Source organism: Peromyscus californicus, unplaced genomic scaffold (genome assembly GCF_007827085.1).
Source record: "Peromyscus californicus insignis strain IS unplaced genomic scaffold, ASM782708v3 Scaffold_10__1_contigs__length_136768540, whole genome shotgun sequence".
Taxonomy (NCBI): Eukaryota; Metazoa; Chordata; class Mammalia; order Rodentia; family Cricetidae; genus Peromyscus; species Peromyscus californicus.
This window is the reverse complement of record NW_026294391.1, coordinates 15,645,675-15,667,614: the sequence shown is the minus strand read 5'-3', so window position 1 is coordinate 15,667,614 and position 21,940 is coordinate 15,645,675. Positions and strand designations below refer to the sequence as shown.

General features: G+C 40.0%; 1 protein-coding gene across 5 annotated transcripts in view; it reads left to right on the top strand.

Annotated features, from left to right (window-relative positions):
* Nucleotides 1–21,940, top strand: part of Foxr2 (forkhead box R2) — an 89,412-nt gene that overhangs the window by 16,592 nt on the left and 50,880 nt on the right. For 4 of the 5 annotated variants that reach the window (XM_052753629.1, XM_052753542.1, XM_052753471.1 and 1 more), the window contains one exon: nt 6,099–6,299. The exons of the other annotated variant lie outside the window; for it this stretch is intronic. The gene's annotated coding sequence lies outside the window, so the exon portion shown is untranslated. The remainder of the gene's footprint in view (nt 1–6,098; nt 6,300–21,940) is intronic. 5 annotated transcript variants of the gene reach the window in all.

Sequence of the window (21,940 nt, the reverse complement as noted above, 5' to 3'; positions counted from 1 at the left end):
TTGTTTAAATTCCATTATTGGCAAAATTATTTAGTGACCTAGAAGTTTATCCCAGAGAATGTTCCATATATCTGAAGTATAATTGATTTATAATTTTGTTCAAGTCCTCTGTGTATATGTTATATCTACTATTGAAAACAGAGTACTTTAATAATAAGCACTTATTGCATTGCTGTCTATTTCTCTCTTGTAGTCTGTCAGTTATGCTTAGTATTTCAGGGACTTTTTTATTGGTGAATATAGGTTTATAACTGTTATATCTTCTTGATGAATTAATCACTTTATTGTTATATGAAATTCTTCTATTTCCTATAAATTACTTGAACTTAAATATTATTTCCTCTGATATTAGTATGGTGATCCAACTCTTTTCCTTTGTGTCTTTTTTTAAGTTTGTTTTTATTTTCTATTATGTGTATTTGTGTAGGTCTGTGTGTATGTGCATGTATATCCAGATACCCATGGAGGTCAGTAGAGTTCATTGGCTCCAGGGGAGCTGGAGTTATAGACAGTAGTGACAGTGTGGATGCTGGGAACTGAATTCAGTGCTCTAAAAGAGTAGTAAGTGCTCTTAATTGCTGAGCCATCTCTCCTGCCCAAAGTGGCTTCTTCAATTTTTTAAAAATTATATATATATATATATATATATATATATATATATATATATATATATATATATATAGTGTGTGTGTGTGTGTGTGTGTGTGTGTGTGTGTATCTGTGGGCATGTATGTTCCATGGCATATGTGTAGAAGCCAGAGGACAATTTTCATGATTTGGTTCTCTCCTTCTAAGATGTGGTTCCTGTGAATTAAAATCAGGTTGACAGGCTTGATAGCTGGTGCCTTTACATGATAAGCCATCTTGATGGCCCCTGTGTATCATATACACTTTTTGTTCATAATTTATCTATAAATGCTTTCTCTAGTGTTTATGTTTTATCTGTGTTCCACTTTGAGCCCTTTTTCATTTCTTCTGTGTACATTATTCAGTTACTTGCTTTGTGGTTCTCATAATGACTCCTACTTTGCATAATAGCACGTAACCTCCCTTCCTATATAGTGTAGCTTCATTAACTGTTACCCATATTGTGTGATTATGTATCATTTGCCTTTCTGTATGTGGTTTATTAGACATAATATTCTCCGGTTTCATTCCTGTTCTCACAGATTATGGAATGTCATCCTTTTATGCTGGAAGCTATTCCTTGGTGTCTGTATACTACATTTCATTACCTGTTCATTATTCCTTATCAGTTGACAGGCACTGAAGTTTTTGGCTGTAGTAAGTAAGGCTGCAATAAACATAGGCGTGCAGGTGTGTATTTTACTTTATTTTAGTTTTCATCAAATTTCTTCTTCTTGCACATGTTCACAATGCATACTGACTGACTGTTCTCATTCCCCAATTCCCCATCATACCTGACAACCTCTCCTCTTCTCCACAAATCTCTCTCACACATTGAAGAATATCTATTTTGTTGGGGTTTTTTGTTCCACTGAGATTAATCAGTGCTGTCTTTGTGACCATTCACTGGAGCCTGATGAACTCAGCAGTGGGTACATTTATTAGTTACTTTTATTTTGATGTGATAAAATACCATGACAAAAAGTGAGCTATAGGAGAAAGAGTTCCTTTTTATTTGTGGTTCCAGAGGGATCAGAATCCATGATGGCATGGTAGCAGAAGCAGGAAGCTGAGAGATCACATCTCAAACAAAAGCATGAAGCAAAGAGAGTGAACTGGAGGTGGGGCAAGGCTTTGAATTCTCAAAGCCCATCCCCCAGTGACATACTTCCTCCAGCAAGGCCACACCTCCTAAACCTCTACAAACAGGGCCACCAGTGTGCAATGAGATTAGCCAGACTCGAAATCTATATATCTCACTGAACTTTTATATGGCTAGAATTGTCATTCTGAGGTTGGGGAATCTCACTATCAATTACACTTCCACTATTAGTTACATTTTATGCACTTATCTACCTACCACAAAAAAAGTCACAACAGAGTTAAGACTGTGTATACAATTAACTTTATATGCTCTTTCACAACTCATGTGTCCTTTACCTTCATGCTGTCCTTCCTCATCACCTAATATCTATCCTTTCTTGATCTCTTTCTACATGCATATATACTGTACCCACATGTACATTTGTTTATAAACACACACATATGTAATATATAAATGTATATCATATATATAACATATATATAGTATAAGCTAGGACTTGCATATAAGGAAGAATATGCAAGTTTTTTCTTTTGAAGATTGTGTGACCTTAATATTATACATTTAAAATCCATTCATTTCCCTGCAAATTTTTTTTTTTTTTTTTTGGTTTTTCGAGACAGGGTTTCTCTGTGTAGCTTTGCGCCTTTCCTGGAACTCACTTGGTAGTCCAGGCTGGCCTCGAACTCACAGAGATCCGCCTGGCTCTGCCTCCCGAGTGCTGGGATTAAAGGCGTGCACCACCACCGCCCGGCTCCCTGCAAATTTTACATTTAATTTTTCTTTATAGCTGAGTAGCATTCCATTTTATATATGTGCCAGATTTTCATTGTTTATTCATCTGCTGATGGACAACTAAGTTGGTTTCACTTCTTTGTTATGATAAAAAAAAATCAGCAATAAACATGATGATGAAAATACCATGCCCAGGAGTGCAATAGTTGGGTCATATGGTAATTCTATTTTAATTGTTTTGGGGGGAGGCTCCAAACTCATTCTGTAATGGCTTTATCAATTTGAACTGCCACCAGCAGTTAATAATGGATTTATTTTTCCCTGCAGTCTCTCCAATGCTTTTTGTCAGGTTTCTCTTTTAAATTATTATCTCCAATTTTATTTAATTTTTTTCTATTTTTATTTCTTTTAATTTTCTTTATGATCCTTACATGAATACGTACTATAAACTGCCAATCAACAAATGAGGCAATGAGTTGAAAACACAGCTTTTTTTTCCTTTTGTTTTGTTTTGTTTTGTTTTTTCGAGACAGGGTTTCTCTGTGTAGCTATGGAGCCTGTCCTGGATCTCGCTCTGTAGACCAGGCTGGCCTTGAACTCACAGAGATCCGCCTGGCTCTGCCTCCCAAGTGCTGGGGTTCAAGGCATGTGCCACCGCTGCCCGGCTAATACACAGCTTTTTAAAAGCCCACAAATGGCCAATATTTTAAAGTGTTCAGTATCCCTAGCCATCAGGGAAATGTAAATTAAAACTGCTTTCTGATATCACCTCATCCTAGTCAGAATGGCTATCAATGAGAAATCTAGTTAAGATCCTAAGGGGTGGGGGAAAGAAGGAGGCCTAGAGAGCGTTAGATAAATACAACCTTGGGCTGGAGAAATAGCTTAGCAGGTAAGAAGAGCACAGGCTGCTCATCTAGAGGACCCAGGTTCAATGCTCAACACCAACATCACAGCTTACAACCATCAGTTATAACAAGTCTTTCTCTGTCCCGCCAGCCAGCTCCCAAATAACGACACAGAGACATATTATTAATTAGGAAAGCTTGGCCTTTAGGTTAGGCTTGTTTTTTAACTAGCTCTTATAACTTAAATTAACCCATATTTTATTAATCTATGTTCTGTTATGTGACATGACCTTTCTTCCATCTTGCACCTCCTGTTTCCTCTCTGTGTCTCCTGGCATCTCCCCTGTGTCTAGATTCCCCTCCTCTTCCTCTCTCTCCCTGGAAATCCCACCTATACCTCCTGCCTAGCTATTGGACATTCAACTTTTTATTATACCAACCACAGCAGTATGTCTTCACACATTATACAGATACCCCACAACAATCAGTAACTCCAGTTCCATAGGATCCAACATCATCTTCTGGCCTCCACAGGCATATCCATGGTGCACAGACATACATGCAGGCAAAATACTCACAGCACATAAAATAAAATTAAGAAATAAAAAATTATAAATAAAGCCTTTAATCCCAGCACTCGGGAGGCAGAGCCAGGCGGATCTCTGTGAGTTCGAGGCCAGCCTGGGCTACCAAGTGAGTCCCAGGAAAGGCGCAAAGCTACACAGAGAAACCCTGTCTCGAAAAAACCAAAAAAAAAAAAAAATTATAAATACAGCCATTTAGTCCCTTTAGTGCTGCTTGTATTTATATATTTTTAGGATTGTCCATTTGGTATTGGATAACCAGTTAGGGGCTCATTCCCGGTGAAGACTGATTCTTTCTTTTTCAGCAGTCTTAGATGTTTGTAGCTCTTCATCTAGGGGTGAGGCCTTGAAAGAGTTCCACCATCTGTGCTGACATGTCAACTGATGATGTCACTGTCTGGGACATAAAATAATATAATTTCTGTGTTTTTTTAAACATCCCTAGTGTTAATTATCCCTCTTCCCTCCATTCCATTTGTATTGCTCTCTCTTATCCAATCCCCAGTTAAATCCCCCACTCCGTTTTCCCCATTTTCCCATTATAATACCAGTGACTTGCTATTTCCCTCTCTAGACCCACTTCCTTCCCCCACTCCTTGGTTCCTTAACCTTACATGCCAATCAACAAGAATCACAAAGCATTTTGATATCATAAGAAGAAATGCAGAGTCTCAGAGTCTCTTGGGAAGACAAAATGCTGACTACCTGCTTCTGCTTCATGTGTTGATGTGTGCATTTCCAGAGATTATGGATCAGAGTGAGCCAGGAAATGAGGAGGTCTGAGGGAGCGCCTCATACCACCTCCACCTCTCCCTAGCCCAAGAGGTGGCAATTTCCGTGCAGACCCCATTTAATCAGGCCTCCAGCTGCCAAGTGCAAACTCTTGTCAGTGCTTATAGCAAAGAGGGCATGAGCATCTGGTGCCTTTTAGTTGTCAGGGAGAAAGAAACATCAATAAGCACTCAGTGAAATGATTGAAAGGACTGTTTGCTCTGGGGCCTTCTTTCCGCTCCTGTGACTTTCCCAGTCCCTGATGAGGCTGCAAAAGTCCCATCCATAGGAAAAAAAACTCCATAATGTAAATAAATGGAAAGTCAAGCTTCCAAACACGCTTTGCTGAAGCTGCCCCCAGGATGCATTTGAATCTCCTTTTCACATGCTTTGTCATTTGACTTAATAGGAACTTAACTCTGTACATAGCTTAGTAAATGTACTGTATACATAAACCCAAGCTGTTAAATATGTACTTAGCTTATGCCATGGAAATTAGTTAATAAAAAGGGGAAAAATAAATATGGAGACTCAAACCCACACACCATGATAGGGCTATCTTCTCACTATGAGTTCACTTCCCTTGCATCCACAAAATGGTTTCATGTATATTCTTATTAGTCAATATTGATTCATCTAATGGTTTTAGATGTGCCTATTTATATAGTTTTAGTGACATTATAATATACACATAGCATAACTTATCCTAAGATTCTGGTACCATTTTATCAATGCATGTCAATTTTAAACTTCTTACCACCCTTTGCATTGCTGTGTTCTCCTTGACTATAAAATCACCATCTCAATACTTCCTCTCTAAGCATCTAGAAAACATCAGCTAGCATTGTAAGTTTTGTCTCAACCATTAAACACCATAGAGACAATTCTAGAAGAGAAGTCTGTTGATTTGTTCATGTCTGTTTGCTGTGCCCGTATTTCTTTCCTTTTTGAAAAGATCACTTCCTTTGTATGTGAGAAACTTCTTTCTATCATGCCTTTTAAGAACAAATTGTGTGTGTGTGTGTGTGTGTGTGTGTGTGTGTGTGTGTGTGTGTGTGTGTGTGTGTATGTGTACTTATTCCATGGCATACATGTACAGATCAGAGAAAATTTGCAGAAGTCAATTCTCTCCTTCCACTATGTGACTTGAACTCAGGTCTTCAGACTTGGTGGCAAATGCCTCTACTCACTGAGCCATATTGCAGACCTTTGACCATTCTTTTAGGGTAGAGGTGTTAGTGAGTAATTTTCTTAGTTTCTTTCATCTAATGCTTCTCTTAATATTGGAAAAATATTTGGGTCAGATATGGGCTTGTGAATTTGCAATGTTTTTCTCTTGCCCTTTGAAATGGTATAGCATTTCTTTTTTTAAAAAAAAAGATTTATTTATGTATTATGTATACAGTGTTCTGTCCGCATGTATCCCTGCAGGTCAGAAGAGGGCGCCAGATCTCATTACAGATGGTTGTGAGCCACCATGTGGTTTCTGGGAATTGAATTCAGGACCTCTGGAAGAGCAGCCAGTGCTCTTAACCACTGAGCCATCTCTTCAGCCTGGTACAGCATTTCTTTATGACATCTGTGTCTTCAGTTGAGAACAGCTGCTGTCACTGAGTCAGCTTTCCCATATAGGTAACGTTTTACTTCATTCTCAGTGATCTCAAGATAGTTTTTGTCTGGTTTTCAGATATTTCACTATGCTGTGTCTTGACTATAATTCTTTGGGATTATTTTCATATGGAATTATTATTGAATACAGGGCCTTATGACCTCTCTCAAACTTGAGGCATTATCAGGAATTGCTTTTTTTCAAATACATTCAAGCCATATTCTCTTTCTATTTTATGGTCCTCCAGTTTCCCAAAGATTTATTTTTCATGTTCAGTCATGTTTACCTCTGTTGTTCAGACTAATTTCTATTCATTTATCCCCAGTTTCAGGAAATCTTTCTCCTCTCTCTGCTCTACTCTTATGATGCTTTATTCTACTTCTAATTTCACTTTACTGTATTTTGCACCTTGCCTTTGCTGGAAAGGATGGAGCCATTGTTTTTCAGTGATGTTTGTCTTAAGAAAAGCAATTATGCCAGGCAGTGGTGGCGCACGCCTTTAATCCCAGCACTCGGGAGGCAGAGGCAGGCGGATCTCTGTGAGTTCGAGGCCAGCCTGGGCTACAGAGCGAGATCCAGGACAGGCTCCATAGCTACACAGAGAAACCCTGTCTCGAAAAAAAAAGAAAGGAAGGAAGGAAGGAAGGAAGGAAGGAAGGAAGAAAAGAAAAGAGAAGAAAAAAGAAAAGCAATTACTATCTAAAAGTATTATGTTAGCCCTTCCTTTGCCAGGTTCCTTGGCTAGAGTAAGCAAGTGTTTAGAAGACTCTATTATCTGCATAAGTTGGCTTTTATGGGTTGCTGCTTTTTCTAATACCCAGGCTGAGATATATTAGACAAAAACAAATGTATAGAACTCATCACTTTGTCGTTCCTTATGACTTAAGATCATATCTGTTCTTCTTCCTCTCTGTACCTTTCATTGTAGTGAGTCCCACCAGCCAGCTCCCAAATCATGACATAGAGACTTCTTACTAATTATGAAGGCTCGGCCTCTATCTTAGGCTTGTTCCTAACTAGTTCTTATAACTTAAATTAACCCGTTTCTATTTGTCTACCTCCTGCCACATGGCTTGTGGCTGTTACTTCTTCTCCTGCATGTCCTGCTTCCTCTGTGTCTCTCAGCACCTCTGCCTTCTTCATCCAGTGTTTTCTCTGCCCTGAAAATTCTGCCCAGCTATTGGCCATTTTGCTTTTTATTGAGCCAATCCTAGTAACACATCTTCACAGTGTACAGAAAGATTATCCCACAACATTTCATAGTATTATTATGTTTGTTTTGCACATAATATCTGGGGCTTTAGTTGTAGTTAACATAAAGAATATAAATATGTGTGTTTGTATTACCTCGATTCTCAAAAATCAATGTCAGATAATTTTCATGCTTGAAATTTTTTTTTGGAAAAAGTAACAAAACTAAGGTAATACAAACACCACAGAATATATAAACTGTTAAGAATTTAAAATTGAAACACTAAAAATGCTTGTATATTATCTGCTGAGTATAAGATCATTTACATTCACCACCATCAACTTTATGTCTTTACTCGTGGTCTTCTCAACATAAAAACAGGGCTGCCACCTCTTCTATAATGACAAACCAACAGGGACAATTAGTCCCGTATCTCATTAATGAGGCAAGCCTTCCTCGTTTGCAGAAACCTCTTTTCTCTTTTCCACAGCACACTCCTTAGTTATTTTTATGTAGATTGGGATCCTTATTTTATGAGCGCATGCACATACACACACACACACACACACACACACACACACACACACACACACACACACGCACACACACACACGCACACACACAATCTGACAATCTGGCATTCTTCAATACTACACAATATAGCTACCCAGTTTGTCACTTTTATAGTATGCTAGGTGGAATATATAAGAATAGAATTAGCTAGATGAAAACTAAATTTTTCTGCACAGAAAAGTGTAAAGCTTTTCCAAGACTTCAGAGAGGCAGATAAAAGAGAAGTTGTATGTCAAGGGAGAGAGGAAAAACCGAAAGACTAGAACCTAAAAAGACTTGGGGAGGAAGCATATCCAAGGTAGTTTCTGTTGTGAAATTCTAATGGAATAAACTCACCAATACCTTGAAGTCATTAGTAAAATTCAAACAGCCCACACAATTGGTGAGTGATTTTGAGTCATTTTATTTCAACTCTTGTTCATCGAGTAATTTGCATTTTATATATTTAGATTCTTTTTTTTTTTTTTCAAGTTTCAAAGACTCTGGATCTAGCCATACCAGAGAGTACTACAAGGCTAGGCCTCTGGCTTCTTCAGAACTAGAGAGTAATGGAAGACCAGGCCTCTGGCTCCAGTGAGATCAGAGAACAAAGGGATGACAAGGCCTCTGGCTTTCCCAGGAGCAGAGAGCAGCTGGCCTTCAGGGCTCTGCTTCTGTGGAACCAGAAGCAGTGTATGACTAGGCTTCTGGCTTCTACAGGACCACAGAGCACAGTGTGTCCACATATCTGGCTTCTGCAGGACCACAGGGCACAGTGTGTCCACATATCTGGCTTCTTTGGCACCAGAAAGCACCCCGCAACAAGGTCTCCATCCCAGTGACCTCAGAGATAAATACAGATAAATCTCAGCTTTGGCACCGAGTGTGCCCAGGGTTTCCCGAGAGACTGGGGCTTTGGTTCCAGTAGTCTCTAAGGCCAGTGTGGATGTGGGTTTCCAGAGTCTATATGACTGTGGTCTTAGAGGTTACTTTGAGTTCATGGCTCTATCCACAGCCCACTGATAGTAGACAGACTTTGGTGGGTCCGATGTTTGGTATCTCCCCCCTCCCCCCGCTCCCCGCATGTTCACAAAATCCAGAGGGTCACAAAGGTTTTGACTGTACCATGTCACCTTGCTGCTCAGCCTGCAGCCCCACCCTTGGTCCTGTTGGCACACTGACAAGTCCAGATCACATCAGTGACTGCATTTGACAATCAAAACCAAGTTTCGCCAGTCCCCGTAGCTAAACTTCAGGCAGATCTACCTCTCGGACAAATTACAGAAAACAAAATATCCAAATAGGATTGGGCAAGGGGAAAACTGAAAAACAAACCCACTATAATATGTGCAAAACACAGCAAAGAATATGATACGACCACCAAATGTTATCATCAGCCAACCAACTCCCCTATAAGGAAATCTAAAATTACAGAGAGAGCAGAAATATCTGAGAAAGGCTTCAGTCTTAATTTTTGAAAAGAATTCATGATCATATAGAAGAGTCAAACAAAAAGATGCAGAACGTATGGAAACTCACCCCAGGCCTCTACAAGACAGTCTCCAAAGTGAATGTCACAGTTAGTAAATTAGAGGCAAAAGTATGGGGGTGGGGTGAAGCAAGGATATTGAAACATTTCAAAACACTCAAACAGAAATACTTGGAACCAGGTGGACAATCAAATAAAATAGCAATACATGCCATCATCAACAGGCAAGACCATGGAGAAGAATTCATTTCAAGGATGGAGGACAAATTTGAGACAATAATACAAAGAGATGCATACAAGAGGGAAGAATGAAAGCATGTGAGCAATGTTTCCCCAATTCTGGGATATGCTCCAGAGGTTAAACCTGAAAATTAATGGTGTAGAAGAGCAGAGGCAGATCAAATGTCATAAAAGACAGTGGAATAAAAGCATAGGAGAATATTGCTCAAATTTAGAGAATGGAGGAGCCATCTAAATACAAGGAGCATGCAGAACTGCAAACAGACATGATCAGAGAAGAAACTCCTCAGGACAGATCACAGACAAAATGTTAAAAAAAAAAAAAAGTAGGTTCCTTTGAGACTTGGCCACTATTCCTGGTGTGAACCAAGGGTCTCCCTAGTTTTTCCTCACCACCTGCCTCAGCCATTCCTCCCAGGCCATCTCCAGTCTTCTGTGATTCTCCACCAAACACAGAACACTCTCAAGTGTTCCCATAGGCCACAACAAGGATCCCATAGCCACAACACTTGGCTGGGACCTAGGTAGGCTGGCTACCTGTGCCCTCCTTCCCCTCCTCCATTCTGGTCTCTCTTGGGTACCCCTAGGTCAGTTGCTACTGCATATCTCAGCCCCCTTTTCCAACCCATCTCCGTTCCCTTGGGACTCCTGCCATCTGTGGTTATATCCAGGCTGACTTCTGTGTCAGCCGCCCTTCATGAAGCTGGACCCCGAGTCCTGTTTAAGAGACCTCCAGAGTCAGCCCTTTCCCCTGCATGCTGGCTTTTCACCTACCCAACCCACTGTACCGATCTGAAACTGCTTGAGAGTATGAAACCTGCAACCCAGAGTGGCCACAAGATGGGAAACTAGTCGTCATTCTGCTGAGCCACAACACAGCAGACTGGCATGACAGCAATCAAAGACCCAAACGGTAACTCAACAAAGGTGAGATCAGGTATCCACACCAAGAAAAAATACAAATGTCATCACTCTAGATCCCTAGATCCCTTTGCAAAAGCACAAACATCAGCAACCAAGACAAATACCTCCTCCAGAAGCCAGCACCCCATTGTAAGATGCCCCAAGAAAGCCAATTTAACTACAAAAGAAATAAGGACTTCAAAATAGCAATTATGAATATGTTCAAGGACCTTAAAGAGGATGTGTAATTCATGCTACAATGAAGACCATTAAAACACAAACACGTGTATGAAATAATGAAAACAATTCAAGATATGAAAGAATTTAACAAAGAAATAGAATCTCTAAAGAAAACTCAAGCTGATTAAAACTCAAAATGGAAAACTCGGGTAGCCAAACAAAAGGATGAAAAATAAACCTCACCAACAGACTGAATGAAGTAAAAGAGAGAATTTCACATCTTGAAGACAAGGTAGAAGAAATGGATAGCTCAGTCAAAAACAATGTTAAATCTAAAGAGGATCCATGCAAAAAAAAAAAACACCCAGAAAATATGGGGCACTAAGAAAATATCAAACAGAGGAAGAAGAAGAAACCCAGGTCAAAGACACAGAAAATGTTTTTAACAAAATCATAGAAGAAAATTTCCCCAATCTAAGGAAAATATTGTCTATCAAGGTGTAAGAGGCACACAGAACAAGAAACAGATAGGACAAGAACAAAAATTCCCCGTGACACATAATGATCAAAACACTAAATGTTTTGAACAAAGAAAATATATTAAAAATGGCAAGGCAAAAAGACCAAGTCACATATAAAGGCAGGCCTATTAAATAACCCCTGATTTTTCAGTGGAGACTCTAAAAGCAAGAAGGGCTTGAATGGATGTTTTACAAGCTCTAAGACACCGTTACAGATGCAAGTCCAGACTACTATACCCAGTAAAACTATCAATCACAGTAGGAGAAAGAAGAAAAACATTTCATGACAAAAAGTTAAGTCTTCTGCTGAGTTCTCCCAAACAAGCACCATTGAGCCAGTCTGTGAGAGGGAGAGGGGCTACTCTGGGCCTGGGGTCCTCTTCCTCTAGGTTCTTCCTCCCCTGGGAACCTTCCCCCCATCCAGATAGAGAAGAGAGAGGTCACTGCCTTGGGAGATAAGTCACAGCTGTCCAAATTCTTCTTTAGGTCTGGTAGCCCATCTAGGTCAAAGGAAAAAGAACAGTTTACAAGAGAGCTGGTATATAGAAAATAACTTCATTCAACAGGAGTATATACAGAAAATTCAAGTTTGGTTTGAAATTTCATAAGCTTGGTACATTTTAAGATGTTCTAGCTGCTCAGGTTTGTCTCTTGGAACAGAAACCACATAGGATATTATTCTTTATAGTTTGAAATGGTTCATATGAGGCACAGAATACATAAAATATTGTTACTTTAAAATGTTTCCTTAGGAAGATTGGGTTTGCTATGAACTTTAATTTCACAGACTGAACTAAATCCCTAAGTCTTGCTCGGCCTAAAGTGTGACATGCTGAAACCCAAGCGGCAGCCATTGAACAGAGATTTAATTTCTTTCATAGCTGGGGTGTAGTATGCAGCTGTGAATGACTAAGCACTCTTTAAAAGCTGTTGTGAACACAGGCCAACAAATAAAGCTGAACCACTGACTACAACCAAGTGTTGTTGAAAAATCCGGCTAGTGTGCACTCTGGGCAAAGGTTGCCTAGTTATAAAGTATGTAGAATCCAACAAATTGAATGGCATTTAACCAGTGTTTGGGGCCTAAGTTCCTCATATGATTGGTGTATATGAATACACAGCTTCTGAAATAGTCTTTCTTTGGAAATCTGAGATATCAAAAGACTATTGTCCTTCCAGTTCGAAGGTTCTTGGGGAGCTGAGTTTGGGAGTTAGTATGCAAGTGTCCCCTCTCCCCCAGTGCTGTCATTTTTAATGTTTGGGAGGATCCTTGAGATTAAAGTTCTGGTTACAAATTATTTAACTTGAAAGTTTCTTTTTCATTGCAAACTCATATATGACAGGTTGGTACCAAGACCAGGGATCACACTTCTGTTGGAAGCCATACTTATATTTTCTTACAAATTGTTTCTGAATTAATGAAATTTAAGCATTTTTATATAATAGTCAAAAGGATATAAATGAAAGGCAAGGGGGAAAAGAGAAATAAAGATAGCACAAGTAAAAAAAATTCAGATTAAAGCTATAAGGTATCAGTAGTTGTAATTAAATAGAAATGGAAAATATACTACACATAAGAGACATGATATTTGAGAATAGATAGCAATGCGTGATACTGTGCTATCTGCAGAATGGATAACAATACACATCACAAAAATGTGCTATCTGAAAAAATTCATTAAATAAAAGGACATAGGGGCTGATGAGATAGCTCAGTAGATGAGCCACTTGCCACCTAACAACATGAATGAGATCCCTAGGATCCCTTGTTACAGAAAGAGAAAAGCAAGTCGTACAAGTTGTCCTCTAACCTTCACACACACACACACACACACACACACACACACACACACACCCCTCAGCACTGCAAGCTGAGAGTGCTGGCGGCACAGACAGAGAAGGACTGTGCTCTCCAAGGTATGCTTCAGAGACTGGACCTGGACCTTTCACCATATTTCATGTTCACGACTGAGATGATAAACTTGCGCACATTAGAGCTAAATGGACATTAAATTGACAATGCCGTGGAGAAAAACCTCTGAGGACTTTAAATGAGGATGCCTTCTAATTTCCATTTTCTATGGATGTGAATTTATGAGGCTAAGGAGAAAGATGCTAAAGCTGCCCTACAAAGCTTCCATTCTCTGATTCCTCAATAAGACATTCATATGGGTATTCCGGGGCAGACTTTTCCAGATGTAAGTTAAGACCTGAGTCAGCTGACCTTAAGATTACCTGGGAACGTGTGACCAAACCAGGACAGCCATTTCAAAGGAGTTTCATTGTCTTAGCAACAGAAGAGTAAGTGGAAGCAGTGCAGCACAGAGAATGGTTTTGAAGATGGAGAGGGCCGTAGAAAGAAGTCTCTCAGAACTGAGGACCTCAGACCAACAGATAGAGGCAAGCAACCCTAGTCCTACTATATGATAGGCAATATTCCAGCTGAGTTGACAGTTTGGTCTGTGGTTAGTGGAATAGTATGATCATTAGTCCTCTTTGTCAACTATTTTGGATTTGAAAATTAGTCCTCTTTGTCAACTATTTTGGATTTGAAAATTGCTAGGACATTAGAGAGGCATGCATTTGGATGTGTCTGTGAGGGAGTCCCTAGGGGAGAATTAACTAAAGCAAAACAGCACACTGGGAATGTGTGATTCACCATCCCATGGGATCAGGCTTGGGGGGCTGGACTGAATTCCAAGGAGAAAAGGAGGAAGCCAACTGAGGACTAGTAAGTACCCCCCCTTTCTCTGCATCCTTCCTTGTTCCAGAAGTGATGAATCCATGAGGAGATGTAGAATCCCAACCGCATACCTTCCTAGCAGTGAGCCCAAGTCAACCCCTCCTCCTCCAAAACCCTTTTTGTCAGATATGTTTTCCCAGCAATGAGAAAACTAACATAGCTTTATGATCTACCAAATGGGGATCCTGTCTGTTATCAGAGCGGGTTAGACTGTCTAGTACTACCTTGAACCTCTTGATTCGAAAATGTAACACTCAACTCAAAGGAAAGAAGAGTTCATTCTGGAGCCAAATATGAATCTTGGAACACAGATTCATGTTACCCCAAATACCATAGTCCAATGTGGTAACAGTTTCATGAAGTTTTTTATGGTAACAGGACGAAGTTGTACCTCAAGACACTTGAAGTTCATTGGCACATCAGATAGACAGGTTTGAGCTTGCTATGGGCCTCGGATGATATCTGGTGACATTCTTAGCTTTTGTGTAGCTGGGAGCTAGTGGTTTGCTCAGAATACATTTTAAAGTTTTGATAGTCACAAAAGTGTTTAGGTAATACATGGAGTGGCAATGAACAGCTTTCAAAGAAGCTAAAAGTAGCTCAAAATAATTTGGTTCTGGTCTGCAACATTTAACTCTCCATAGTCATGAAATTCAGTCATTTGACTTTGTAGAATCTCTAACACAGGTGCAGCTCTTATGGTTTATTTTTCTGGGACTATCAGGTCAGTTCCCAGTGCTGGCCCTCACACAAGGGCCACTAGTCCTCTTATTATATGCACAAATGGTATGCTTTCTTCCATGTGCCTGACAGTGTTGCACTGAACCACTGCAGGGACTTGGAGGCATGCAGCCGTAACCAATCCTGTGACTGAGAGGGGCTAAAACTGAGTAGCAGGGCTATTTCCATGTCTATAACTGAGACAAAGGTCTTCTAGTTTGTCTCCAGGGTCACAGACAGATGTGTCTCCTGGTAGGCTCCTACATGAGCAGTTCTGTTTTCAGAACACAGCCAAGATATTTGATTCCTTTGTCAAAGTTTATAGAGATACTAAGGTCAGAAGGTCAGCCTGTGGGGGTTACTGATTAATGTGGCTACCTCTGGGTTCCTATGTGGGCAAGTATGTCAAGCAACAATGGAGAGAAGTCAGGGAGGAGATTAACAGCTCTTTACCATCAGTTTTGATACTGATGTTAGAACGTCTGCCCCATAGACTAAGACATGTCTCTTAGCTTGGACTTTAAATACGCAGAATGTTCTGAGACCATGATTGAGAAGGACTTGGGATGATTTGAAGCAATTTCATATGTATTGTGTTATTGAGGTTACCAAGTGTATCAGTTACTTGTCTGTTGCTGTGATGAAATATCATGACCAAGGCAACTTATAGAAGAAAGAAGTTATTTTGGAGCTTATGGTTCCAGAGAGTCTATGCTACAGACCTGAGGCAGCAGACTGCAGGCATGGTATCCAGAGCAGAAGCTGAGACCTTGCAGCTGAAACCACAAACAGGAAGCAGAGACAGAGCACTGGGAATGGTGTGATGCTTTAAACAAGTGGTTCTCAACCTGTGGGTCTCGACCCCTCTGGGGTTGCATATCAGCTATTTACATTACGACTCATAATAGTAGTAAAATTACAGTTATGAAGTAACAATGAAATAATTTTATGGTTGGAGATCACCACAGCATGAGGAACTTTACTAAAGGGTCACAGCATTAGGAAGGTTGAGAACCACTGCTTTAAACTCTCAAATCCCATGTCCAGTGACATACTTCCTCCCACAAGGCCATACTTCCTAAATATTCCAAAGAGCCATCGACTAGGCACCAAGTATTTAAAAGTCCAAGACTATGGAGATCTCACTCAAACCACTGTTTTAGTTACTTTTCTATTATTGTGACAAAATATTATAACCAAGGCTACTTATAAAAGAAGCCTATTTGGCTTACAGTTTCAGAGGCTTTGAGTCTGTGATTGTGGGGCAAAGGCATGGTGACAAAAACTGTTGAGAGCTCACATCTTGATCTGCAAATAGTAGGTAGGGGAGTGCACCTTCGAACACTGGGAATGCTATGAGTCTTTGGAAACTTCAAGGCCCATCCCCAGTGACATACCTCTTCCCACAATGATACATCTAATACTTCTGGAACAGCTCCTCCAACTGGGTACAAATTAATCAAATATATGAGCCTATGGAGGCCATTCTCATTCAAACAACACTACTACAGCAAGCATGTTCCAGTGACAGATCACTGAAATCCCCAGGAAGCCTCCTACAGATGCAGGATTACTCTTAGTTTACAAGTCAGTGGATCTGGAGCCCAGATTTGGCCCATTTTAGATCTTCTGTGGTACCTAGGTTGGCAGACCTTGCCTGGCAATGATATATTCTGCTTTGGTACTTTGTGCATACAAAACTGATCTTAAATTACAGATCAGCAAGCTAGATATGAGTTAAAAGTTATTTCCAAAATTTATGGCCAACACTAAATTCATTGGTGCTGCTTCCTGAAACATTAATGTATGAGACTTCTCCAAGACTCCTTAGTAGTTAGTTAGTATTGATAGTTGGATCAAAGTCAGATAGAGGTGCAGATCAGTCTTCAGGCAAATGAAACATTTATGAGCATAGATCTGGGAACACATTCCATAAGTCTTCCACCTAAGTCAAGGTAACACCTCTGAAAGATTTTTTTTTGCTCTCGCTGGTCATTATTTTAAACTACCCATTCATAAGAACATTCACAGCATACATTTACAAAAAACATATTGTAAGTCATAAATCAATCTCAATGCTTTTAAAAAGAATTTCAACCATAAACCATGCTATCTGGTAATAATGAAATCAATGAGTAAAAAATAATGGGAAAATAAAAAAAAAAGAGGCTGGGGATATAACCTGAATTCATAGAAAGCTTACCTTTTATGTATGAGAGTTGAGGTTCAATGTCTCAGTGCCCCAAAAGAAAAGAAGAAAAAAGACAGTAAAATATTTATCCACTTAGACATTAAACATACCCTTCCAAATAATTCACTGATAAACATGAAGTATCAAAAAATAGATATAACTTTTAAAATGTAGGCCCTAAGTCAATAACAGTCTTATATTTAAAGAGTCCTTTTTAAGGGAACAAAATGAATAGAAATAAAGAAGGAGAAACATGATAAAGAATGGATCAGAAACTGATAATTTTGAAAATAGAAGACCAAAGAATATCAAAAAAGTAAAAGACTGGTTTTTAGAAATATCAATGAAATGGATAAACATTTAACAAAATTTGGAAGGATAAAAGGGATGGAAAGGGGGAGGAAAGGAAGGAGAGGGAGAGAGAGAGGGAGGGAGGGAGAGAGAGAGGGAGAGAGAGAATATGGTATCAAGAATGAAACAGGACATTCCATTAGAGTCTATTTCTATTGCTGTGGTAAAACACCCTTACAACAGGCAACTTAGGAAAGAAAGGGTTTAGCTCACTCCAGGTTGAGGTCCATTAAGAGGGAAGTCATGGCAGTAGAAACTTGAGAGAACTGGTCATATCACACACAGCCATAGTCAAGAGCAGAGAGAAATGAATGCATGCATGCTCAAGTGCACTCAGCTCGATCTCTCCACTCTTACATAGTTCAGGACCCCTGCCTAGGGAATGGTGCCGCCTAAAGTAGGATGGCTCTTCCTACATCAATTGAGTTAACTAAGACAATCCTCCAGAATAATGGAACAGGAAAGGTTAAATTGGAGTCGGGGAGAGGAGAGCAGGTTAGAGGAAGGAGTGTGGGAAGGAATAAATAAAGACCTTTCAAAAAAGCCATATGAAAACTACTACTGTAGAATCTTCCTTTAAAAAGAGAGAAGAGCACACCAATTGGTTGTCCAGTGCCAAATGGTCAGCCCTGAAAACATACATACAAGTAACATTATACTGACTGAGCAGGCTGTATTTATGAATATAAGAAACTGAAAAACAGCTATAAAACCTTGCCTCCCCTGATGGGCATCCCTGAATTTATTGGTTTTTTGTCCAAAGGAATTTGAGATTTCACAACATGTCCCTAAATGAGGACTGCAGGAGCATGGTAGAGATGACTTTCTTTAGGCTTTTTTTTCAAGACAGGGTTTGTCTGTGTAGCCCTGGCTGTTCTGGAACCCACTCTATAGACCAGGCTGGCCTCAAACTCACAGAGATCCACCTGCTTCTGCCTCCCAAAGGTGTGTGCCACCTCGCCTAGCTTCTTTAGACTTTTTAAGATATCCTTGTAAGGCATAGAGATTCATTTATTCAGAGACTAACAAGGGTGAGGTATAGATGCAGAAATTTTTGTCTCAACAACCATATCAGACCATTTTTCTATTAATTTCTCATTTTCTCTTAACACTTCCTCAAACTGCCATTTCTCATTCCAAATTCTTAGATCTGCTTAACCCAATGAGATCGTTTCATATCTCTCTCTCTCTCTCTCTCTCTCTCTCTCTCTCTCTCTCTCTCTCTCTCTCTCTCTCTCTCATGTGTGTATTTTAGCACAGCAATAGTGTTTTCTTGATATCTGTATATCTAATCTCCACAGGCTTACAACTTGGCTGATGTCACTATTTCTCAAAACCTTTCCTCATGGAAAGCGATATAAGTCACTCCTCAAACACACAAATGATTTCAAATAGGAATTTTTACATGATATGACATTTAACTCTTACTTTTCCTATACAGTTACAGTACCACTAGACTTTTGGGTAATAAGGAAGGCCAAAAATTGGTTCTGCATGGCCTGGCTAAGTACAAGTCTCATAAGAAAGCAAAGACTTTATTCCACAGAGTGGACGAGCTTCAGAAAACCACAGAGGTAATATTAGGGTGTCCAAAGAATGCAAAGAAAAGGATGGGCAGCCCAGTAAGGCAAACAGAAGGCAGCTCCAGCTGGGCTACTTGCCAAATAGGAGAAAGGAAGCAGATGCTCTGAACCGTAAAGCAGGTGACCCTGGTGCAATTCCATTGGTAGGACTATGCTTGCACAAGTCCACAGAACTCACGAGCCTCGAGTCATGTTGAGACTTTTGGTGGCACAGTGTTTCCTCCAGCAGATGAGTTAGCAATGGAGAGAGATCTCATTTCACCAGCCTATATGGTTCAGAGGACAGTGCTGAGATACCGATAACCTTGAAAAAGCATGTCATTTAAGAATGAGCCCCGCTCCCGGTGGGGGGACTGAGAAGAGAGAACAGCCATGAGCCAGGGAACCCCAGGGTATGATACAGCCCTGAGAGGTAGCTGTGGGAAGTAGGGGACAGGCTCAGCATGACCAAACAAAAGTGCAAGCTGCAGATGGTTCAGCTTAGGCGGTGAAGTATGTAACCTAGCCCCCAGCGGCCTGGAGCAGATCTCATAAACTGAAGAAAACAGCGACATTGGGTAGCCCTGAGTCTGAGGTCAGCAAGTGCATCATGTTCTTGAGCCATCTTTCCACTCTTGGCTGATACAGAGCCTGACAACTCTGAAGAGCATACGCAACTTAGGAGATATTGAATTCTAAAGACAGGTCCCCAGCCCGTATGCATCTCAGTGCTGTGGTTGCTTTTCAGGTTCCCATCACACTTGGGAGACGGTCCCCAGCTGGAACATGAGTCACACCAGAAGATGTGATCGAGGGAGCTTTGGGAGGGTCAGAGAACCTGCCTAGCCCACACACGGCAGAGCTAAATATGGCCAGCAGTGGCCCCTGGTATGTAAAACAGGGAAACGATATAAGAGGAATATAGCTCTAGTGGACATCATACACATGTTCAATACAGGCTCAACCCCAGCATAATCCATAGCAAAGACAAAAGCTCACACGTTCAGCTGACTCTCATCCCCTGGCCATATATTGGCAGTAGACAAGTTTTGAGGTTTGAAAGAAGTTTCTCCAACTCTTTTTGTTTGCTTTTTTTCTTCCTATTTTACCCATGTATTTCTCCATTTGTTTCTTTCTTTTTTTAACAGTTCGTGGTGCATTTTCTTAATTAGTGCTTGATGTGGGAGAACTCAGACCATTATGGGCAGTACCATCCCCGGAAAGGTGGTCCTGGGTTCTATAAGAAAGCAGGCTGAGCAAGCCATGGAGAGCCAGCCAGTAAGCAGCACCCCTCTGTGGCTTCTGTTTAGTTCCTGCCTCCAGGTTCCTGCCTTGAGTTCCTGCCTCAACTTCCCTTCATGATGGACTACAAGCTGTAAGATGGAATAAACCCTTTCCTCCCCTGATTGCTTTTGGTCAGTGTTTTATCACAGCAATAGAAAATGAAACACAATACTATGATACTGAAGTCATACTAAAAGCTTGCAAAGGAAAAAAAAAAAAAAAGCTCATGGCCAGCCAGAGTACCACTTCTTTCAAACCTTTAGGGAGTTAATTATCAACATTCCTCAGACTGCTTCACAAAATAGAAACAGAAGGCACACTATGAAACTCATTCTGTAAAATCAGTGTTACTCTGTAATCAAAACCAGATAAAGACAAGAAAACGAAAACTATGTCCCAGTTCCAAATATCAATGAACACAAGGACAAATTCTCAATAAATTCCTAGCAAATTGAATTCATGACTACATTAATGTGATCATGATAGGATAACCATGACCAAGTTGGTTTCATTGCAGAGCTGTATGGTGGGCTCAATATATGCAGACAATAAATTTAACACAGTACATACATAGACTCAGGGAGAAAAATCACGTGATCATGTCACTAGCCAGAGACTGACAAAGTTCAATACTGTTCTACAATAAAAGCCCTCAGGAAAGATGAAATAGAAGAAACACATCTCAACATAATAAAGACTATATATGGCAAACTTACAGCAAATACTATGCTAACTAGGGAGAAACCGAAAGTATTTTCTCTAAAAGCCGGAATGAGACGAGGGTGCTCACTCTCTTTACAGTATTGAATATGGGCTTGATGTTTTAGCTCCAACAAAAAAAATGATAAGAAAAGAAATAAAAGACACAGAAATAGGAAATGAAGATGTCAAACTATACATATCCAAAGAAGATATGATCTTATACTTAAAAGACCCTAAACACTCAGTCACAAAGCTTGGACCAGACACACATGTTCAGCAAATTAGCAGTTACAAAAACCAATATATGCATATCAGTAGCTTTTCTATATATCAATAACTAACTTGCCATGAAAGAAATTAGACATGGGATTAATACCTAGAATTACAATCCAAATACCCCAGATAGAGGATTAATATATAGAATACATTTTTAAAAACTGGAAAATTAAATACACACAGAAAATCAGATTATGAACTGTTGAATGGATTAATGAACTGAATTGACAGTTGTCAAAACAAGTAAAATAGCAAAAAGTATTTGGAAAGCTGTTTTGAAAAGTTAGCTTTCAGCCGGGCGGTGGTGGCGCACGCCTTTAATCCCAGCACTCGGGAGGCAGAGCCAGGCGGATCTCTGTGAGTTCGAGGCCAGCCTGGGCTACCAAGTGAGTCCCAGGAAAGGCGCAAAGCTACACAGAGAAACCCTGTCTCGAAAAACCGGAAAAAAAAAAAAAAAAAAAAAAAAAAAAAAAAAAAAAAGAAAAGTTAGCTTTCTCTGTTCTCTCTCCCCCCCACTACCTCTTCTCTGTCTCTCTGTCTGTCTCTCTGTTTCTGTCTCTGTCTCTCTGTCTCTCTCTCTCTCTCTCTCTCTCTCTCTCTCTCTCTCTCTCTCTCTCTTTCTCTGCTCTCTACATATGCGTCTCCCCCAGACCTGGTTCTTCTGCCCCACCTCCTCCTAATAAAGCTCTGATACTGGGGGAAAAAGTTAATCAATTAGAACCCCCTGTTTAAAACCAGGGTATATTTTAAGCCAACTG